The following is a 21,964-nucleotide window of genomic DNA, read 5'->3' as shown; positions in this document are numbered from 1 at the left end:
CCAAATAAGTCCATTTCCACACAAATATGGGTGAATGAAGTGTATTTACCTCTTAGAGTCGCATTTGATATTTTTATAAAATGCCCTAGTTTATTGCCGATAGCCTTTAGAGACTCTGGCAACCAATAATATAAAGGAAGGGAGTATAGTCTTATTCATACCGGTACTGAAGTGAACGTTTCTTGTTCTGGGACAAAATTCATCACCCATGGTCACATGTAAAGGCTTGCAGCAGTGTAAAAATAGGGTTCTCCCTCGAACACTCTGTCTTTATCTTCTAGGCTTGTAAAAACCACCATAAATAAGCCCTTGGATCCAAGGTGAAGGTTTATTTCCCCCTTTGGTTTCCAGTGGTTCCCTATCCATGTGTGTAAGGCCTTCTCCGTTGGCGAAATCCCCATAAATTTGCATAAACTCGTGTGTTCCGCCATGTGTTCTCTGTGCACTTGTAGCATTGGGCCACTTAGAACGACCCAAGAAATAATGGTCAACTTGGGTTTACAGACCCTTGTCGTACTCATAGGTGCAGCTTTCTGACTGCTACCCTCTTTCCTCTTCTCCTTGCTATCTTCCTCATGATTTTCTTTCTGTCCGTGAGGTTTGATATTTCCTATGTTAATATCCTCAGTTATCACCTCTGATGATTTCTTGAAGCGTTGCAGAGTAGTTCCCTTGCTTCTGTTCGCGGCTATTTGACTGTAGGAGGGAGAAAAACTCCCTCCTCCACAACCTATCATGGTTACCAGCGCCAAACCCTAACTCAAACCCTAGTTCAGATTGCAAAGCCACCAGTCGTCCTCAACGAATCAAATTAGTACCCTTCTAGTCCATGGTACTCTAACAAAGCCTATTTACATGTCAATAATGTCCATGGTAAAATGCAGATGAATATCCATGGTTAAGAATCTTGATATATTTTATGTTTATGATAAATTAGAAGAAAATATTTATATTTTTTTAATTTTTATTTTGGAATGAGTTATGTTTTTGGGTATGTGGTATTGATATGCCATGGTATTATAAAAAATGCTATTTAGAAGTTAATAATATCCATGGTAAAATGGGATGAATATTCATGGTTAAGAATTTGTTATATTGTAAATATTAATTTTTTATGTGCTTATTAATTAAATTTAAATATGGTTACATAATCATTATTTTAATTTATATAGTAAAATGGATGTTAATTTATAACTACTATTTATATGTGATATATATTAATCTCATACGTATATTATGATTTTCTTTTATTTAAAAATTTGTTAATAATTTTACTAATAAAAACAAAACTACAATAAAAAAAAAATGTTTTTTTGCTTTTGTTTTTGTTTTTTTATTACATCTAACATTTCAAGTCTAACATCTAACACCTACACATCTACCCTATACTGGGGTGTAGAGTGCCTCTGAGTGCAAAAAGGTATGAGTGATGTGAAATGAAACCTTTACAACCAACACACTATATTATGAACATCCTATATTATAAAAAAATTGAAAACTACAAGACTAATATATTAACAGTGTCTAAAAAAAATTCCATAATATAATGCGGTTACTCCAATCTCAATAAATATATATTCCATCCAAAAATTCATCTAATAAAGACTTGTGACTAACCCCTAATATCTAATAAGACTTGTGACTAACTCCTAATTCATTTCTATCAACCTTCCATCATTCCCATATCTACTTTATTCATCCACTAATGACATAAATATGTAGTATATGCTACTTCAAATTATGAAAGGATAATTTTTTTTGTTTCGATTTACAATGTGCTAATATAATTATGAAGTAAGAGGTTTTTGTTTGGATTTATCATCTCAACATTTTAATTTAACGTAAGAAACTCTTTATCCTTTCACTTGTAATATTGACTCTTTCATGGAAGCTTCATGTATGGAAGTGAATACTAATAAAACACACATTTTTTTCTTCAATTTCTTAGAGATGATTCAAAATCGACTAGTAAAATGATAGGTTTTGGTAGAGGCCATCTGCCCTCCAAATACCTAGGAGTACCACTTGTAATACATTATAAGATACTCTCCACATGGGAAGAGCTTATAGAGGATACTCGTCACAAAGTCAATAACTGGACCTTTAGAGCATTTAACGTCCCAAGATGATTGGTTTTAACAAAAGCAATACTACAAGCCTTACCCAAATATCAACTTTCAGCAATGCCAATTCTAGTCATGGTATCAAAACAACTAAAATAATTATGGACTAACTTCTTATGGAGAAGCTCAACCAACAAGCGCACATGGGCGTTAATGAGGTGGCATAAATTGTCACTCGCTAAGAATAATGGAGGATTAGGCCTACACAATCCCACTCTAACTAGCATAACATATACCATGAAGCTCTAGTGGCTTTGGGTTTAGGGTGGTTCTCAAACCTGGAAGAAAATATGGTCCCGCAAATGTCTACTCGTGAATACAAAAGCCGAACGACTGCGATTTGATGGTGTAATAAAAGGTTAAGGAGTATGGAATTGGGCTTGCTAGACAAGAGGTTTTGTCAAACAAAGTGAATTCTAGGATATTAGTAATGGCACAACGACAACCTTTTGGGAGGAATCCTAGCTCAAGTACCCAATTATGCAAGCCATTGATAAGCTCCAAACAATTAAGGATCTTTCTCAAGCCAAGGAGCTCATAAAGTCATGGATTTTTGGAAAGACAGAGGAAACGATCAACTCTGGAATCAATGGAAAAAAGACTGACTGGGATCTCTCAATAGAATAATTTGAGGGCATGTATCATTAGAATGAATACAATCCGAAATTACAAAATCAACTAATCCACATATTAGAGAAACCAACCATTCTTCGATGGGGGAGACAACCATTAGGTGAATTCACATTAAAAAAAAGATACTCCATGTTATTTAATTTTCAATTACAAGAGTAGTCGAAACTGTGGACTCACCTATGGAAGGATTGTGGTTGGCCCAAAATGACAACCTTCCTCTGGCTGATTTTTTGGGGACACCTATTAACATGGAAACATTTCAGAACCAAAGGTTTTGAGGGCCTGTTGATATGTCTACTTTCCTCATAGGAGGAGGAGACAACACAACACCTTTTACTTAAGTGCCTGCTCGCCAGCAGATTGTGGAACTTCGTCCAACATCTATTTAAATGCCCTATGCCAACCACCTCAATAATTAGATTTTGATTGGAAGATTATTTTGAGCGAAATATTAAACACCCTTTGATAACAAAAGCATGGCACTTAGCCATTGGTTTTTCTTTCTAGGCTCTATGAAAAGAGAAGAATCTAAGACTATTTGAGGGTAAGCAGAGGAATTTACAAATGCTCCAAGACACCATCCTAAATAACACTAGAGAGAGGATTGTGGCAGCTCCTCCACCTATAGACGACTTCCCTCCAGATAAGTCTGGGACACTCATATTAAAAGCTTTAGGTATCCAAGCACAACATGGTATCGATAGTTCTCTACACAATGAACGCAACAAACCATCTACCCCAATATTTTTTATCCCTCCTTCGCAGGCCTTCATTGACTTAAGTTTCGATGGTGCCTATAAAGGAAATTTAGGAAAAGAAAGCATTGGAGGTATCTTTAGGAGTGCTAACACAAACCCCTTACATGTTTCTTCTCAGTCTTATGTGATAGCTACAAATTGTAGTTACAATAGGTTAATTTAACCAAGAAAGAAATGAAATTGAATGCAACCACACAAGTAAAAACTCAAGATTTACGTGGTAAAACCCTGACAGTGTGTCAAGGAAACATCCATGACACAAGGGATTGGAATCTTTTATTCAATCAATAATGATTCTCCTTACAATAGTTTGGGAATTTGTCAGTTTTATATGAGCCTCCTTAGTTACATAACTGCTGATTTGGTATGAAACTAACTTGTCAATAACTAATACAATTTTACCCAAATTTACATTAATTAGTTGTCAATTACCAACAAACTCCACCTTGACAACAATTTTCCTAATCCCTTGCCCATGCCCATTCATCATCTCTTCTGCAAGCCAAGAGAAGCTAAACACCATCGCAACTTCTCTACTGTAACTGGCTTTGTGAATATGTCTGCACAATTCTCTCGTGTATGGACCTTTTGAAGAGCTACTTTTCCGCCATCGATCACATGTCTCAGAAAATGATACCTTACACCAATGTGCTTGGTTTTGGTGTGATAAGCAGGATTCGTAGCCAAGTGAATAGCGCTATGACTGTCACAAAGTACATTCAATTTCTCCTGCGTCCTTCCAATCTCATCAAGTAAACCCTTTAACCAGATTTCTTCTTTACTGGCATCTGAAGCAGCTATATATTCTGCTTCGGTAGTGGACAACGCAACTGTTTCTTGAAGCTTTAACATCCAACTAATTGCTCCACCTGCAAGAGTAAAGAAATAACCTATAGTAGATCTTCTTTTTTCAAAATCACCTGCATAATTATCATCTACATATCCGCAGATTGATCCTTCACTACCATTAAAGATGATGCAATGGTCACTTGTGCCTCCTATATATCGAAGCACCCATTTCACTGCTCGCCAATTTTCTTCACTTGGATTTGCCATGAAACTGCTGACAAATCCAACTGCATGTGAAATGTCAGGTCTTGTAGATACCATCGCATACATTAAGTTGCCTACAACATTTGCATATGGTACATGAGATATATACTACTTTTCTTCATCAATTCTAGGACTCAAAACCAAAGAAAGCTAATGGGAAGCTAATGGAACATTAACAGGTTTCACATTGTTCATACAGAACTTTTTAAGTACTTTCTCCACACACGTATGTTGTGATAACCAAAGCTTACCATTTTTCCTGGCTATGTGTATCTCCATACCCAAGATATGTTTTGCAGCTCCAAGATCCTTCATATCAAACATCCTAGAGAGTTGAGTCTTTAACCTGTTGATCTCTTCCATGCTTTTGCTTGCAATAAGCATATCGTCAACATACAAAGCTAAGATAATGAATATACTATTGAAACTCTTGAAGCATACACAATGATCATACTCACTTCTAATAAAGTTCTGGCTCACCATGAAGGAGTCAAACTTCTTGTACCATTGTTTGGGAGATTGCCTTAGACCATTAAATGATTTCATAAGCTTGCAAACTAATCTTCTGCTACGACCTTGTACAAAACCTTCTGGTTGTTCCATATATAAATCTTCATTCAAATCACCATGTAGAAAAACTGTTTTAACATCTAACTGTTCTAACTCAAGGTTAAGTAATGCAGTTAGTGCCAACACAGTATGAATAGAAACAAGTTTTACAACTGGTGAAAAATATCATGAAAGTCGATACCTTCAACCTGAGAATACCCTTTTGCTACTAGTCTCACCTTATACCTTTTGATACTTCCATCAACTTTCCATTTCAGTTTGAAGACCCATTTGCATTCAACAACACCTCTCCCTTCAGGAAGTTCTACAAGATCCCAGGTATTGTTCTTGGCTAAGGAATCCATTTCTTCTTCCATAGTCGTTTTCCATTTTTTTCTATCCATATCATCTACTGCTTCCTGATAACAAGAAGGTTCCCCATCTTCAGTAATCAAAGCAAAAGATGAAGCAGAATATTCATACCTTTTGGGAGTTTTTCTTTCCCTTGTAGACCTTCTTAGAGTGATTGGTTCCTGAACTAGTTTAGAAACTTCAACAGTTTCCTTTGTGTCTTCTATTGGAAATAATGGGGGGGGGGTGGTTGAATCAATATTTCTTTTCAATTATTATTTTTATCAGTTACAAACATTTATATTTGGAACACAGAAATAGATAACAGGAATAGATGCTTTTATTAATGTGATATTTGCAATAAATCAAGTACAATATATATATATATATATATATATATATATATATATATATATATATATATATATATATATATATATATGGTTTCAATCAGTTGGCAAGCACCAACTGGACTCTTTGTGAGGCTCTAAGCTCTAGAGCACCAACTCTGTCTTGTCAAGGCACCAACCTCAAGGGCTCCAACCCTCTGCTGTAACTATCTGGATCTGTTTGGTTGTAATTCTCTACTCCCAACCCTGTTGGACCTATGACTTACTTCTGTCCTCCTGTTCCTTCCACTTCTGCTAGAACTTTGGCTCACTTTTTTCTTATAGTTTGCCAACAACATTAAACTTTCCTTGTTCTCTATTTTATATGCTTGATACGCCTGACCTTTGGCTTCCTCCTTGCTTGCTTGAGCTTCGGCTTCCTTAACGCTCGCTTGATATTTCAGCGTCCTTTGCGCTCACTCTTCGGTTTCCTCTGTGTCTTCGAATTCATCAATACTCACAGGTCATGTTATATGGAAGAGAGGCCATCTTTATTATTATTCAAACAATAGACTTATTCTTTATGGCAATCGCAACATTCATGAATAGTCGAAGTTATTCCTTTAAACTCACAATCGCAATCGCAACATTCTGGAGGTATTTATAATTCGTGCCCATAGTACAACCAATGGCCGATAGCCGATTCCACTGCTGGATGCGATATGATTATAAACTGTTTTTAATGAATCCATCGGGTCCACAGTAATATCGCGATCAAAGTTTATAGTGTGCCATCCCTTTATAAATTGCGATACATATCTTCCGATGTGGCGGACGCGATATTACAATAGGGTGTATTACAATGGAGCAGCGGGTCCGCGGTATTATCGCAATCGGATTTTTAACGTGACAAGGCCTTAAACACTGCGACATAACTCCCGATATGACAGACGTGATATACCATTAGGGTGCGATATAATAGGAGTCCTTGTTCCGCACTGTCATTTTCCTCTATATTAGATCCGACGATCAACACTCGGTCTGATCAACCACAATCCATCGGAAGCTTGCTGTGCCGTAGATCTCTTCTCTGCAGATCTAATGGTCCTGACTTAACCCGGTCAACCCAAAATCGTCCGTTGATCCTTCGCCGTTGATCAACCCGCGCTAGATCCAACGGCCTACATGAATTTCGGGTGGACTACTTGCACGAGAGTTACTCGCCCAAAATGAGTGGTTTTTTTGTCTCCTCTAGTTTCTATGTGTCAACCATTGAATGGAATCGGGTGCTCTCCTCTAAATACCACTTACCATTTTGCATCCGGCCGAAAACCACTGCCATTATTACAAACCCACTTTTTGGAATATAACCACGTGCATTAATCAATCACTTAAAAGCGCTTAATCATTTAAGCATGAGATTAACTGATAACTCCTCCGTTATGGCTCTTACTCTTGGCATATGCGATACTTTCGATAGTTTTTCCTTTGGCTTCCGATAGCTCTCCAAATTCCCTTTCCACTAGAACGAGAAACTCATCTCCGCCGTTCATCTCTTAATGCCATCCAATACGACTCCACAACCCTCCTCCATACCTAGGCTCCAATATAACGCTCCTGGTCTGACAAATTCCAATATTCTCTCCTATGATATGTTCCTCTTTGCTTCTTTTGATGGATTCTTCCTCTCGGTTCTTCTTGGGCATACATTACACACGATTCTCCCGATATGGCTCCTCCAATGTGGCACCTCCTTAATCTTCCTCTCTTACACTTGCTTCTCTTCTCTGCTTTGATAGCTTTTGTTATGAAACCAGCTCAAGAAAAGATAGAAAAGATAGATCAACGCCTTAGAATTCAGCCTCTTCGAGGGGGCAACCTCCTTTACATTACATAAATGAACAATTCTTGGATGATTCAAATGACAAAACCTCCTTTCTATATATAGGAGTCTAAGGAGTCACAATATAATCCAGCCGACCTAACAATAATAATATAAAGCCACAAAAATAACAATAGAGGGATTCTATGGGGCACAGAAATAACAATATGGGGGTAATAGGGGCACAACAATATAAATAAGGGGTATAACTACAATAGTAATGGGGTAATCACTAGTATTATAGGGACCCAACATGCCCCTCTCCTTCAAAAAAGTGTTGTCCTCAACGCTTGAGTAGTTCTGGATACTTCTGCATAAAATTCTCATCCTCCCATGTGGAATCTTCAGCGGATAAGTTCTTCCACTTGATAAGATACTCTGAAATTGATCGATTTCGTAGCTGTCGAGTTCTTGTTTCTGTGACTGCTTTCGGTTCCAATATAATTTTTCCTTCCTCGTCAAGTTCTGGCAATATTGTTTGAATTGGGAGCTTGTCGCCTATAACCTTCTTTAAACATGAAACATGGAAAACTGGGTGCAATCGAGAAGCTGCAGGAAGCTCCAATTTGTATGCCATAGTACCAATCTTTTGCAACACCTTGTACGGACCATAATACTTTGGTGATAATTTATTATCCTTCTTAGCTTGCTTTAGGGACATTTGCTTATATGGTTGTAGCCGTAGGAATACCCAATCACCTACATCAAAACTTCTTTCACTGCGATGTTGATCTGCCTGTTGTTTCATTCTATTTTGTGCCAACACGAGGTTATCCTTTAAGAGTTGGAGGACTTGTTGTTGATGTTCGATGTGATGTTCCACTGCCTGAACCTTAGAATTTTCTCTTAAATATGATGTGATGGATGGTGGTTGATACCCATAAAGTGCCATAAATGGGGTCATTTTTGTTGCTGTATGGAAGGAAGTGTTATACCACCATTCAGCCAGAGGCAACCATTTGACCCATTGTGTCTGTTTATCAGATACAAAGCAACGAAGATATCCTTCCAAACATTTGTTTACTATCTCAGTTTGCCCATCAGATTGAGGATGATAAGATGAGCTATGAGCTAACTGAGTACCAAGACAAGAAAATAATTCTGTCCAAAAATTTCCAGTGAAAATGGGATCTCTGTCACTTACAATAATCTTTGGGTTTCCATGTAGCTTTTGAACTGTTTCCATAAATGCAGTAGAAACTGTACTGGCTTTAAATGGATGTGATAATGCACAAAAGTGTGCATACTTGGTAAGTCTGTCAACTACCACCATGATGACACTCTTTCCCTCAGACTTGGGTAAACCTGTGATAAAATCCATTGAAACCTCCTCCCAACGTTGGCTTGGAATGGATAAAGGTTGTAATAGACCCGGTGTCTTAATTGTTTCAACTTTATTTTGTTGGCAAACCAAACATTCCGCCACAAACTTTTGAATATCTGATTTAAGGCCATCCCAAAAAAATTCCTTCTTAACCCTGTGGTAAGTTTTTAAAAATCCTGAGTGCCCTCCTAAGGGAGAAGTGTGCAATTCCATAAGAATCTTTTGTTTTAGCTGGGAATTCTTACAGAGGTATAAGCGATCTTTGTACCATAACGAATCATTTTGCCAGCTAAATGTATCAGAAGTACTGGAATCTTGTTGTAGCTTTCGAATAAGTGCCCACACTTCTTCGTCATTCTTCCATTCCTCCCTTGCTTCGTTTATCCAATCTGGTTGGATAATAGAAATGGCACACAACAATGCTTCCACATCCTCATCCTTTCTTGAGAGTGCATCTGCCACCACATTTTGCTTCCCTTTTTTGTAGATGATTTCAAAGTCATAACCCAACATCTTTGTGACCCACTTTTGTTGCTCTTCAGAGGATAATCTTTGTTCTAAAAAGTATTTAAGGCTATCATGATCCGTTTTTACCTTGAAGTGTCTTCCCATTAGGTAGGGTCGCCATTTCTTAAGTGCATGGAGTATTGCCAACATTTCCTTCTCATAAATAGCTTTGCTTAAAAACTTTCCCTTGATTGGACGACTTTCAAAAGCAATGGGTCTTTCATCTTGCATTAGAACAGCACCAATTCCATTTCCTGAAGCATCACATTCCACAATAAAGGTTTTTGTGAAGTCCGGTGTAGCTAAGACCGGTGCTTGGCACATTGCCTCTTTAAGATGTTCAAAGGCCTTTGTTGCTTCCGGAGTCCATGAAAATGAATCTTTCTTCAATAATGTTGTTAGAGGTGCTGCTATTCTCCCATAATTCTTAACAAACTTGCGATAATACCCTGTCAACCCAAGAAATCCTCGCAGATGCTTTATGGATGTGGGGATTTTCCATTCCTTAATGGCTTTAATTTTGCTAGGGTCTACCTTAACTCCTTCATGAGATACAATATGACCCAAATATTCCACCTCCTGGACTCCAAAGAAACATTTGGATCTTTTTGCATATAATTGTTTCTCCTCCAATAGTTGTAGCACCCTGTCAACATGTTCAACATGATCCTTCCAAGACTTGTTGTAGATTAGTATATCATCAAAAAATACTAACACAAATTTTCTAAGGAATGGTTTGAAAATTGAATTCATCAAACCTTGAAATGTTGAAGGTGCATTGGTAAGGCCAAAAGGCATGACCAAAAATTCATAATGACCCTCATGAGTTCTAAATGCCGTTTTCGGAATGTCTTCAATCTTCATTCTGATTTGATGATATCCTGAACGAAGATCCAACTTGGTGAAGTAAATTGATCCATGCAATTCATCCAGTAATTCATCAATGACAGGAATGGGGAACTTATCTTTAATAGTGAGCTTGTTGAGCTCCCTATAATCCGGACACATGCGCCATGATCCATCCTTCTTGTGCACCAATACTACTGGAGCTGAGAAAGAACTTTGACTCGGTTGAATTATACCAGCCTCTAGCATTTCTGCAACCATACGTTCAATTTCACTTTTTTGGACATAGGGATATCTGTACGGCCTGATGTTTGGAGGAACACTTCCTGGAATCAGATGAATAGCATGATCATGATCACGCATAGGTGGGAGACCTTTGGGAGTCTCAAATACCTTGGAATGATTGTCCAGGACTTTTTGGAGATCTGGAGAAATAGATGATTCCAATGTGGAAACATCTAGCGAACATAATTGTGCAATTACACCTCTTTGCTCCTTTTTTAGAAGCTTTGTCATGCCATTAGAGCTGATTATCTTTCCTGGTTTCCCTGCAATACCCCTTAATTCAACTTCCTTTCCTTCCACAGAAAATTTCATGAAAAGTTCTTGAAAATTAAAAGCTATTGTACCCAAGGATTGTAGCCATTGGACTCCTAGTACAACATCGCACCTCCCATTGGAATGGAAAGCATTGGGCTAGTCAATACATATTCTCCCATGGATAGCTTGATATTATGGCACTTTCCAGAGAAATTTATTGTTCCTCCATTTGCAATCATCACTTGACACTCTGGTGCTGGATATAGGAAGCAATTCAATTCTTTTGCTACCCTACAATGAATAAAATTGTGGGTGCTTCCTGAATCAATCAACACTATTACCTTTTTCTTCTTGATTTGTCCTTCTATCTTGATGGTTTGAGGAGTGGTAATTCCCGCCAATGCATTACAAGATATGGTCGGATTTATTTGTTCTTCATCTAGGCTTTGTTCCTGGAATATATCCTCTTCTTTTGACCTTTCTTGCTCCTTTTCTTCTTCCTCTTCACAATCTATGTAGAATAATTTCTTCTCAGCACACTTATGACCTTTTGTGTATTTGCTATCACAATTGTAACAAAGCCCTTTTGCTCTTTTTTCTTCCAATTGTTGTGGTGTCAACCTTGTAGGTTGTGGAAGACTAGGGCAACAACACTTCCGTCTTTATAGTTGTGAGTGGTATGCTTCCTAGTTGCCATAATTTTGCTTTCCATTTTTCTTGCTAACCTGAATGCCTTCTCTAATGAATCAGGTTCCCAAAGGCGAACATCATGTTGGATATTATCCTTTAAAGACCCTATGAACACATCAATCCTATGCTCCTCTGGAATATCTTTTACCCTTATGTTCAATTTTTGGAACTCCTCAATGTGCTCCATTATTGAACCCTTTTGTTTGAGACTTATCAATTGGCTAAAAAAAGTGTTGCTTTTTGTATCCTCATAATGTGCTATCAATTCTTCCGTAAAAATTGCCCAAGTGATAAATTGTTTACGAGAACAAAGCCATTGATACCATACAAACTGATTTGGTTCCAAATATACAGTTTCCATACGTACCTTTTGTGCGTTTTGCACATTATTGAGATCGAAGAATTGCTCCATCTGTAATATCCATGTGGCGGGATCCTTGCCATCAAACTTCCTCATATCGATTTTTGGAATATGGTGATTCTTCGATCCAACATTAGAGTCTATGGAATCATGATTAACATTTCTTTTGTTCTCATCATGAGTTTCCTTTACTACCTTTTCACCATTAGTAAGTATTTCTTGTAGAAAATTTGTCAAATCTGTCTTCAAATCTGCCATGCCTGTCTTCAAATTTGTGTTCAAATCTATCTTCAAATTGTTCATATTAGCTTCCATGCCATTCATATTAGCTTCCACGCCATTTATCTTAGCTTCTGTTAACCTTTGTGAGCGTGACATTTGTTGCACTTGTTCTTGTAATTTTGATATATCATGTAGCATTTCTTCCTCTTCTTCATGAGTCATGCTAGAGCTTTCAGGTTCCTTACTAGGTGTTTGCATTTTCTTTCCTCGGGGCATCAGTTACCGATAATAATGCTCTACTATGCCCTTTGAATTCCTTCAAAATAAATTTTCAAACCAAGCTTAAGCAAAAATTTAAAAAAATCTACACACCTTTTTTCACTTTGTAGGAGCTCGATATTGCCTCTGATGTATCTCTGTACCTTCCAATCATCTAGTTTTGAATTTGTGACCTGTAGTAGCTCTTTGTGTCCTCTTTCCAATGCCACCAGTCTGATTCAAATTGGATTCTCCAAGAAAGAGTTATGCACAATCTCCCAAGATGACCTGATTATAGACCTTTCCAGAAGAGCGAAGTTGTATGAAGTGCCACGTGTACAATTTTCGATATTTGGTTCTGAAAAAGATATGCAAGAAACTACAGTCCGTCCTCTTTTTGTACCTTCTTACGAAATTTCAATCTGATTCCCAGAGAGAAAGTTATGACAATTTTCCCCAGGTCACCTGTTTTGAATGTAATTCAGGAGTCTGCAAAAAAACCAACTTCCTCAGATCATATCTCCGAAAATATCGTGCGAAAAGCTCTGAAATTCGGACCCAAGGTTCAACGCGATTTCTTCTCAAATGGGTTTTTTTTGCGACTTCTGAAATGTCACAGAAAAAACGTTATAGTGAAAATACCACGATGACCTGTTTGGAGCAGCGAAACCCTAGAATCCAAAGCTCTGATACCAAATGTTATGAAACCAGCTCAAGAAAAGATAGAAAAGATAGATCAACGCCTTAAAATTCAGCCTCTTCGAGGGGGCAACCTCCTTTACATTACATAAATGAACAATTCTTTGATGATTCAAATGACAAAACCTCCTTTCTATATATAGGAGTCTAAGGAGTCACAATATAATCCAGCCGACCTAACAATAATAATATAAAGCCACAAAAATAACAATAGAGGGATTCTATGGGGCACAGAAATAACAATATGGGGGTAATAGGGGCACAACAATATAAATAAGGGGTATAACTATAATAGTAATGGGGTAATCACTAGTATTATAGGGACCCAACAGCTTTGCTCTGATAGTTCCTTGGCTTCATATTACCATTAATGACAATCTAGATCAACATCTTAAACACCTTTTTCTCCAAAAGTCCCTTCTTGCTTTTGACTGTCACTGAAAGGTCTAGCCTCCAATTGAATTTGTTGATTTGGTGATACCTGTTCCTATTCAATTCTTTCAACATTTGATTTTAAAAGAGAAGATTCATCAAATGTTACATCTCTACTAATGACTATCTTTTGTGATGTAGGATCCCACAACCTGTATCCTTTCACCGCATAGTCATACCCAACAAAGACATAAAATTTCGATTTTGGATCTAATTTTGAACGCTGATTTTTAGGAATAAGAGCATAAGAATCACAACCAAATATCCTTAAATCTGAATAATCACAAGGCTGACCTAACCAAACTTCCTCAGGAATTTTACAATTAATTGCTACTGAAGGTGATCTATTAACGAAATAACAAGCAGTGGATACTGCTTCTGCCCACAACTCCATTTGCAAGTTAGCATTGGTGATCATGCTTCTTTGCTTCTTTTGATCAATTCTTCCTCTCGATTCTTCTTGGGCATACATTACACACGATACTCCCGATATGGTTCCTCCAATGTGGCTCCTCCTCAATCTTGCACTCTTACACTTGCTTCTCTTCTCGCTTTGATAACTTTGCTTTGATAGCTCCTCGGCTTCATATTGCCATTATTGAAAATCTAGATCAACAATCTCCCCCTTTGTCATTGATGGCAATATTCTTCTTCTCTCCCCATTTGACATTAGTGGCAAAGGAGTGCACAAGGACTCCCCCCGCCGAACTACTCCCCCTGTCCTGCAACATCTTTATGAATCAACTTAAGTGATGCTAAAGAGATAGCCCCCATTTTTTGACGAAGATGTTCAAATGCTTCTCGAGGACGAGGTTTTGTGAAAATACCAGCTATCTGCTCCTTAGTATTAATATATTCCAAGATGATGTTTTGTTCAACTACTTGTTCACGAAGGAAATGATACTTGATTAGTATATGTTTGGTCTTTGAGTGCATCATTGGATTTTTGTTGAGGCTGATCGCACTTGTGTTATCACAATAGATGGTAATTGGTTGATTTATACCTATGTTGACATCTTTTAGAGCTTCCTTCATCCATAATATTTGAGTACAACAATCTGCGGTAGCTATATACTCAGCTTCAGTTGTAGACGGAGTTATGGATGTTTGTCTTTTGCTGAGCCAAGAAACTAAACAGTCTCCCAGAAAGAATGCATTTCCACTAGTACTTTTTCGATCATCGACACTTCCGGCCCAATCAGCATTGGTGTATGCAGTCAAAGTAAGAGTTGAGCTCTTAGGGTACCAAAGACAGAAATCAGGAGTTCCTTTCAGGTATCTGAGAATTCTTTTTACAGCAAACAAATGGGATTGTTTAGGAGCTGATTGAAATCTTCCCACCATTCCTATTGCTTGCATAATGTCGAGTCTCGTAGCAGTTAAGTACAAAGGGTTCCAATTATTGACCTGTAATGAGTTGCATCTATTGGAGGGGAGTCATCATTTTTGCTCAATTTGCAACTTGTGGTCATAAGTGTGCTCATGGGTGCACAATATTCCATTCCATATCTTTTAAGCATGTCTTTAAGATATTTGGCTTGAGATACGAACATGTCTGTGGTGGTTTGAGATACTTGTATTCCAAGGAAGTGAGATAACTCTCCTATCGTTGACATCTTGAACTCTTTTGACATATTTTGAGAAAACTCATGGCTCATCTCACCATTATTACTAGCAAAAATCAGATCATCAACATAGACAAGTGTGACTAGTAACTTATCCTCATCCATCTTTATGTAGAGATTACTTCTTGCCACCCCCTTCTTGAAGCCTTATTATTGTAGATAGTGATCCAGTCTTGCGTACCAAGCTCTAGGAGCTTGTTTCAACTCATATAATGCCTTTTTCAACTTATAAATGAAGTCTTTTCCTTCTGTTAGATTAAACCCTTCTAGTTGCTCCATGTAGACTTATTCGTTGAGTTCCCCATTCAGAAACGCTGATTTTACGTCCATTTGATAGATTTTGAATCCTTTTGAGCAAGCAAATGCCAAGAACATCCTGATAGCTTCCACACGAGGTACTGGTGCACATGTTTCTTCAAAGTCAATCCCTTCAAGTTGTGAATAGCCTTTACAAACAAGCCTTGCCTTGTTTCTAATGATTTGTCCATCTTCATTCATTTTGTTTTTAAACACCCACTTGGTTCCTATTATGTTTTTGTCCTTTGGACGAGGTACCAGCTCCCATGTTTCATTCTTCTCAATTTGAGACATTTCTTCTTCCATGGCTTTTACCCAATGAGGATCCTTACTTGCTTGAGTAAATGTTTCCGGTTCTATCATGGATAGAAGAGCACCATCATTCTTCTTTGGTGTACTAGTCATCCTTCTTCAAGTTTTCATCCCTTCATCCATATTGCCAATAATCTGCTCTTATGGGTGACATTTTTGTAGAAATTTCATCTTTTAAGGGGTTTGAGATGGTTCTTTTTCCTTGGTTTTTCCTTGGTCTTTTTCAGGTTCTTCTTCTTCAATGAGAGGATCAACTTCATGTTCTTCAATTTCTTTTTCTGGAAGGTCTTCATCAATTTTTACATCAATGCTTTCCACTATTTTCCGTAGTCGGTTATTGTAGCACCTGTAGGCTTTGCTTCTTATAGAATATCTAAGAAAGATCCCTTCGTCAATCGGTGAATCAAATTTTCCTAGTGAGTCATCATTGATTTTTATGAAGCACTTGCTTCCAAAAATCTTGATGTATTTTACTAATGCAGGCCTTCCTTTCCATAATTCATAAGGATTCTTTTCATTATTTGGTCTCAATTGAGTTCGATTCAATGTATAGACAATTGTCCCGACTGCTTCTTTCCAGAATTTTGTCTACAAGTTAGCTGCTATTAACATTGTTCTTGCCATTTCTTGAACTGTTCAGTTTCTTCTTTCAACTACCCCATTTTGCTTTGGTGTTCTGGCAGTAGAGAGTTCTCTTTTAATTCCATGTATTTTACAGAATTCATCAAATTCTTTTGATGTGAATTCTCCCCCTCTATCTGTTCTGAGATACTTAATCTTAGAGTACTTTTCATTTTCCACTAGAGATTTAAGATTCTTAAAACACTCAAATACTTCGGATTTATATTTTATAAAATATACCCACATCATTCTAGTATAGTCATCAACAAATAAAGCAAAGTACCTTTCTCCTTGGAGTGCCGAAGTTCTAGTTGGTCCACATAAATCAACATGAATGATCTCCAAAGGCTTTGATGTAGAAAACTCCTTGGTCTTGTGACTTGTTCTAGTTTACTTTCTATGTTGACATGGGCCACATACTCCTTGGTTTCTTTTGAATAACTTTGGAATGTCTTGTACTGCTTTAATCTTGCTGATATTGATCAAGTTATGGAAGCTTGTATGTCCAAGTCGCTTGTGCCACAACCAAATTTCATCTGTTTTACTTAAGTAGCATTATCTTCTTGAATCTTGTTTAGAATATAGATGTTGTCTAGTGTTCTAACCCCTTTCGCCACAAGTTCCCCCAAGGAAGAGTTCCTTATTTCACACTCTTTGGTGCTAAAGACAACATTATGTCCTTGATCACAGATTTGGCTAACACTCAGGAGGTTGTGTTTGAGCTCATTTACTAGCAAAGCATTTTAAGCTTTTCCTTTTCCATTAATAAGAGTAACAGTTCCTTTTCCAATAATTTTGGCAGATCCACTTCCAAAGGATACATTTCCTTCCTTTTTGTTCAATGAGACAAACTTCCCTTTGTCCCCTGTCATGTGTCTGGAGCACCCACTATCCACAAATCAATGGTTTTCATTATTTTGAGCACATAGAGCTAGGCCACATTTGTTCGTATTGGGATTCTCACTTCTTGCTTTTCCTCTTCTGAGTGGGAAATTTTGTTCATTGTGTCCATTATTATTACATAATGAGCAAATCAAATCAAATTTGGCCAAGGGATCAAAAGAATTGTAGTTCTTGATTTGTCCTTGCCCTTTGGGGTCATATGGTTTGTTTATTTGATCCTTCAATTTTGGTGTGTCATTCTTATGAGCCATGCAATGTCTAGCTTGATGACCAAAATTTTTACAATGGAAACAATGCCCCAAAAAATATAGTTTTGTACCTATTGTAATAGCCATGATTTGAATCAACATTCTTCCTTGGAGTTACTCCCACTTCATTCTTTGGATTTGAGATGAGCCTTTGATGAAATACTGTTTTGTATCTATTGTAGCATCCATGATTCAAATCAACATTCTTCCTTAGAGTTACTCTCTCTTCATTCTTTGGATCTGGGATGAGCCTTTGATGAAATTATCTTTCTTCTTTTGGGTTGCTGGAAAGTACGTCGGCATAGCTTTTCGCATTATTCTTAGTACTTGATGATTCTCCTTTAAAACCTATTCCTGGTTTGTCATGTTGAGGTTTTTTATTATTTAGGATAGTGTCAAGTATTTGAGAGCTTTTCCAACCCTTTTTAACTTGCTCCAATTCCTTCCTCAAAGAAACTATTTTGGCTTCACGTTCTTTGCAAGATTCTTCTTTTTCTTTTAGCTTATTTTTCAAGAGATCTTCCCTTCTTTTTGTTTCCTCGTTTTCTACCTTGAGAGAAATGATTTTATTCTGTAATTTCTCATTTTCTTCAATGGAACTTATTAACAGTTCATCTACATTTCCATTTAGCCCTGAGTCATCATCATTTGTTAATGCCATGAATAAAACTTCTTGGCTTCTAGCATGGTCATTTTCTTCATCTGATTCTTCATTACCTTCTTTGCGGTGAGGGAACTGGTTAGTTGATTTCTTTTTCATGGCTACAAATTCATCTTCATCAAACTCATCTTTATTAGAGAGGAGTTCTTCTTATTGAACCCTTTCTTTTTGTATACCATCCTTTCAGAATTTTCTTCTTCATCACTATCATGCTTATGAGGACATTTTGCAGCATAATGACCTATTTTTCCACATTTGAAACAAATAAGAGGGTATTTACCTTTTAGCTTAGATCCTTTCTTTAGCCTTCGTACAAATTGCGCCAATTCGGCTTCAACATCGAAGTGATCACTACTGATCTTCCTTTCTTTCCCCTTTTTGATTTTGAGGCCTTGAATGCTGCATCTTTGGAACTTGGGAAATATTTTCTCATCTCATAGGCAATGATGATTCCATGGAGTTCATCAGCCGTGAGAGCATCTAGATCCTTCATTTCTTCTATGGCACTTACTTTGGAGTCAAATCTATCTGGGAGAGATCCGAAGACCTTTTGAATGATCGTGCTTTCTTCAATGTTTTCCTCCAGTCCTTTAAGAGAGTTGACAACTTCAGCTACTCGGAGAAAGTATGATACAATATCTTCTTGATCATCCATTTTTAGACTTTCAAATTTCTTTCTATGAGTTTGAAGCTTTGCCTTATTGACTTTGGAGTCCCCATCATATAAGATAATTAGCTTATCCCATACTTCTTTGGCAGAGTTACAATTCATGAATTTTGTAAATTCAGAATCAGTGATTCCACTAGTGATGGAGTTTAAGGATTTTGCATTTGCAATGTAGACTTTCCTCTCATCTTGATCTGTTGGAAGAGTGGAAGGAGCTATGTACTCATTTAAGATTAAATGCCAAAATTCAGGTCCAAGGGACATTAAGTAGTAGGACATTCTCTTTTTCCAGAAACCAAAATTTGTGCCATCAAACAGAGGAGGTCTTCCTGAGACTTCTTGATTTGTCATCATGACTAAGAATCCTTCTTCAAGCTGTTAGGCTGATATGAAAAAGCCCGCTCTGATACCAATTGTTGGAAATACCGAGAGGGGTGGTGAATCAGTGTTTCTTTTCAATTAATATTTTTATTAGTGAAAAACATTTATGTTTGGAACACAAAAATAGATAACAAGAATATATGCTTTTATTAATGTGATCTTTGCAATAAATCAAGTACAATATATATATGTGTATATAGATATATGGTTTCAATCAGTTGCCAAGCACCAACTTGGACTCTTTGTGAGGCTCCAACCTCTAGAGCACCAACTCTGTCTTGTCAAGGCACCAACCTTGAATTTAGGAGCACCAACTCCCAGGACACCAATCCTTTCAGTTTTGAGGCACCAAACTCAAGGGCTCCAACCCTCTGCTGTAAATGTCTAGATCTGTTTGGTTGTAATTCTCTTCTCCCAACACTACTAGACCTATGACTTACTTCTGTCCTCCTGTTCCTTCCACTTCTGCTAGAACTTCGGCTACGTATTTTCTTACAGTTCGCCAGTAACATTAAAATTTCCTCATTCTCTATTTTACATGCCTGATAAACCTAACCTTTGGCTTCCTCCCTCCTCGCTTGAGCTTCGGCTTCCTTAACGCTCGCTTGATCTTTCAGCTTCCTCTGCGCTCAGGCTTCGGTTTCCTCTAACTCTTCGAATTCATCAATACTCATAGGACACGTTAATTAGGGAGAGAGATTATCTTTATTATTATTCAAACAATAGACTTATTCTTTACGGCAATTGCAACATTCATGAACAATCAGAGTTATTCCTTTAAACCCATAATCACAATCACAACATTCTGGAGGTCTTTATAAGTTGTGCCCATAGTACAGTCAATGGCTGATAGCCGATTCCCCTGCTGGATGCGATATGATTATAAACTATTTTTAATGAATCCATCAGGTCCACAATAATATCGCAATCACAGTTTATAGTGTGCCATCCCTTTATAACTTGCGATACATATCTTCCAACGCGACAGATGCGATATCACAATAGGGCATATTACAATGGATCAGCGGGTCCGCGATATTATCACAATTAGAGTTTTAACGTGACAAGGACTTAAACACTGCGATACATAACTCCCGATACGACGGATGTGATATACCATTAGGGCGCGATATAATAGGAGTCCTCATTCCACATTGTCGATTTCTTCTATATTAGATTCGACGATCAACACTCAGTCTGATCAACATAATCCATCGGAAGCTTGCTGCGTCGTAGATCTCTTCTCTCCAGATCTAACGGTCCTGACTTAACCCGATCAACCCAAAACCGTCCGTTGATCCTTCGCCGTCGATCAACCCACGCTAGATCCAACGACCTACATGCATTTCGGGTGGACTACTTGCACAAGAGTTACTCGCCCAAAATGAGTGGTTTTTCTCTCTCCTCTAGTTGCTACGTGTCAACCATTGAATGGAATCAGGCACTCTCCTCTAAATAGCACTTACCATTTTGCATCTGCCCGAAAACCAATGCCACTATTACAAACCCACTTTTTGGAATATAACCACGTGCATTAATCAATCACTTAAAAGCGCTTAATCGTTTAACCATGAGATTAATTGTTAACTCCTCCATTATGGCTCTTACTCTTGGCATATGCGATACTTCCGATAGTTTTTCCTTTGGCTTCTGATAGCTCTACTCCTCCAGATTCCCTTTCCGCTAGAGCGGAAATCTCATCTCCATCGTTCATCTCTTAACACCATCCAATACTGTTGGCATTATGATACAGGTGTTGTCCTTGATGGCAACTCACTCAGAGGTATGATACAGGTGTTGTCCTTGGTGGCAACTCAATCAGAGGACAAATCTTAATACAGCAGATCAAGAGAGAGATATACGTAGGTTAACCTTGATGGAAGAGTGTACACACGCGGGTGAGAAGAACAAAAGGTGCGTATACGTACACATGGAGGTTCACAGAAGGAAAGGCGCGTACATGTCGGAAAACTAAGTTTTGGTTCGTGGTATTTGGTCCATGGTATTTTAGTATTGGGTCCAAGGTATTAGTTCTAAGTGGTTTTGGACCATGGTATTGAAAGAGGCCTAAACCTATATAAGGAGAAGATCATTAGGCCAAATGGGTAAAAAGATAAGTAATGAATGTCTGATGAACAGTGAAGATCTAGTATGTTGGTTATGGGTTTGTGATGCTTGGCTCGATCTGAATTAAGTTGGAAATGGCAGTGAAGGTATAAGTAATTATCTTTAGATCTGTACGCGGGTTCTCTCTGGTGGAAGCGCATGTACATGCAGTTTTGACTCAGTCAAGTAGCGTATGAATTATGAGATTTGATGTTTCAGGTTGCTGTTGGTTCTAGTGGTTGTTGCAGAGTTTTGGGCTCTGGTCTGTGTTCAGGTAACTGTGTTTTGATGACAGGGTTTCAGTGATTCAGTATTGGGTGGTTCAGAGATTGATGATGCAGGTATAAGTTGATGATTTTATTGCAGTGGTGATTGTTTTGTATTTATGGATCTAGTCTGAAAATTTATGAAATGTGGTCCTTGGAAGAAAAGAGAAGGTTGTAGCCTTCTGTAGGTCAGCACCTAAGTACTAGTACCTCAACTAGTACAAGAGCTAAGGGGGTTGTAGCTCCCTTCCAAGAGAAGCTGGAGAACGAGAGAAGGTTGTAGCCTTCTGCAGGTAGCAGCCTGCGTATTGGTTTAAGAC

Source organism: Pinus tabuliformis, chromosome 9 (genome assembly GCF_031772625.1).
Source record: "Pinus tabuliformis cultivar Carrire ecotype Pingquan chromosome 9, CPIR1, whole genome shotgun sequence".
NCBI classification, from domain to species: domain Eukaryota; kingdom Viridiplantae; phylum Streptophyta; class Pinopsida; order Pinales; family Pinaceae; genus Pinus; species Pinus tabuliformis.
This window is presented reverse-complemented; position numbering follows the sequence as displayed.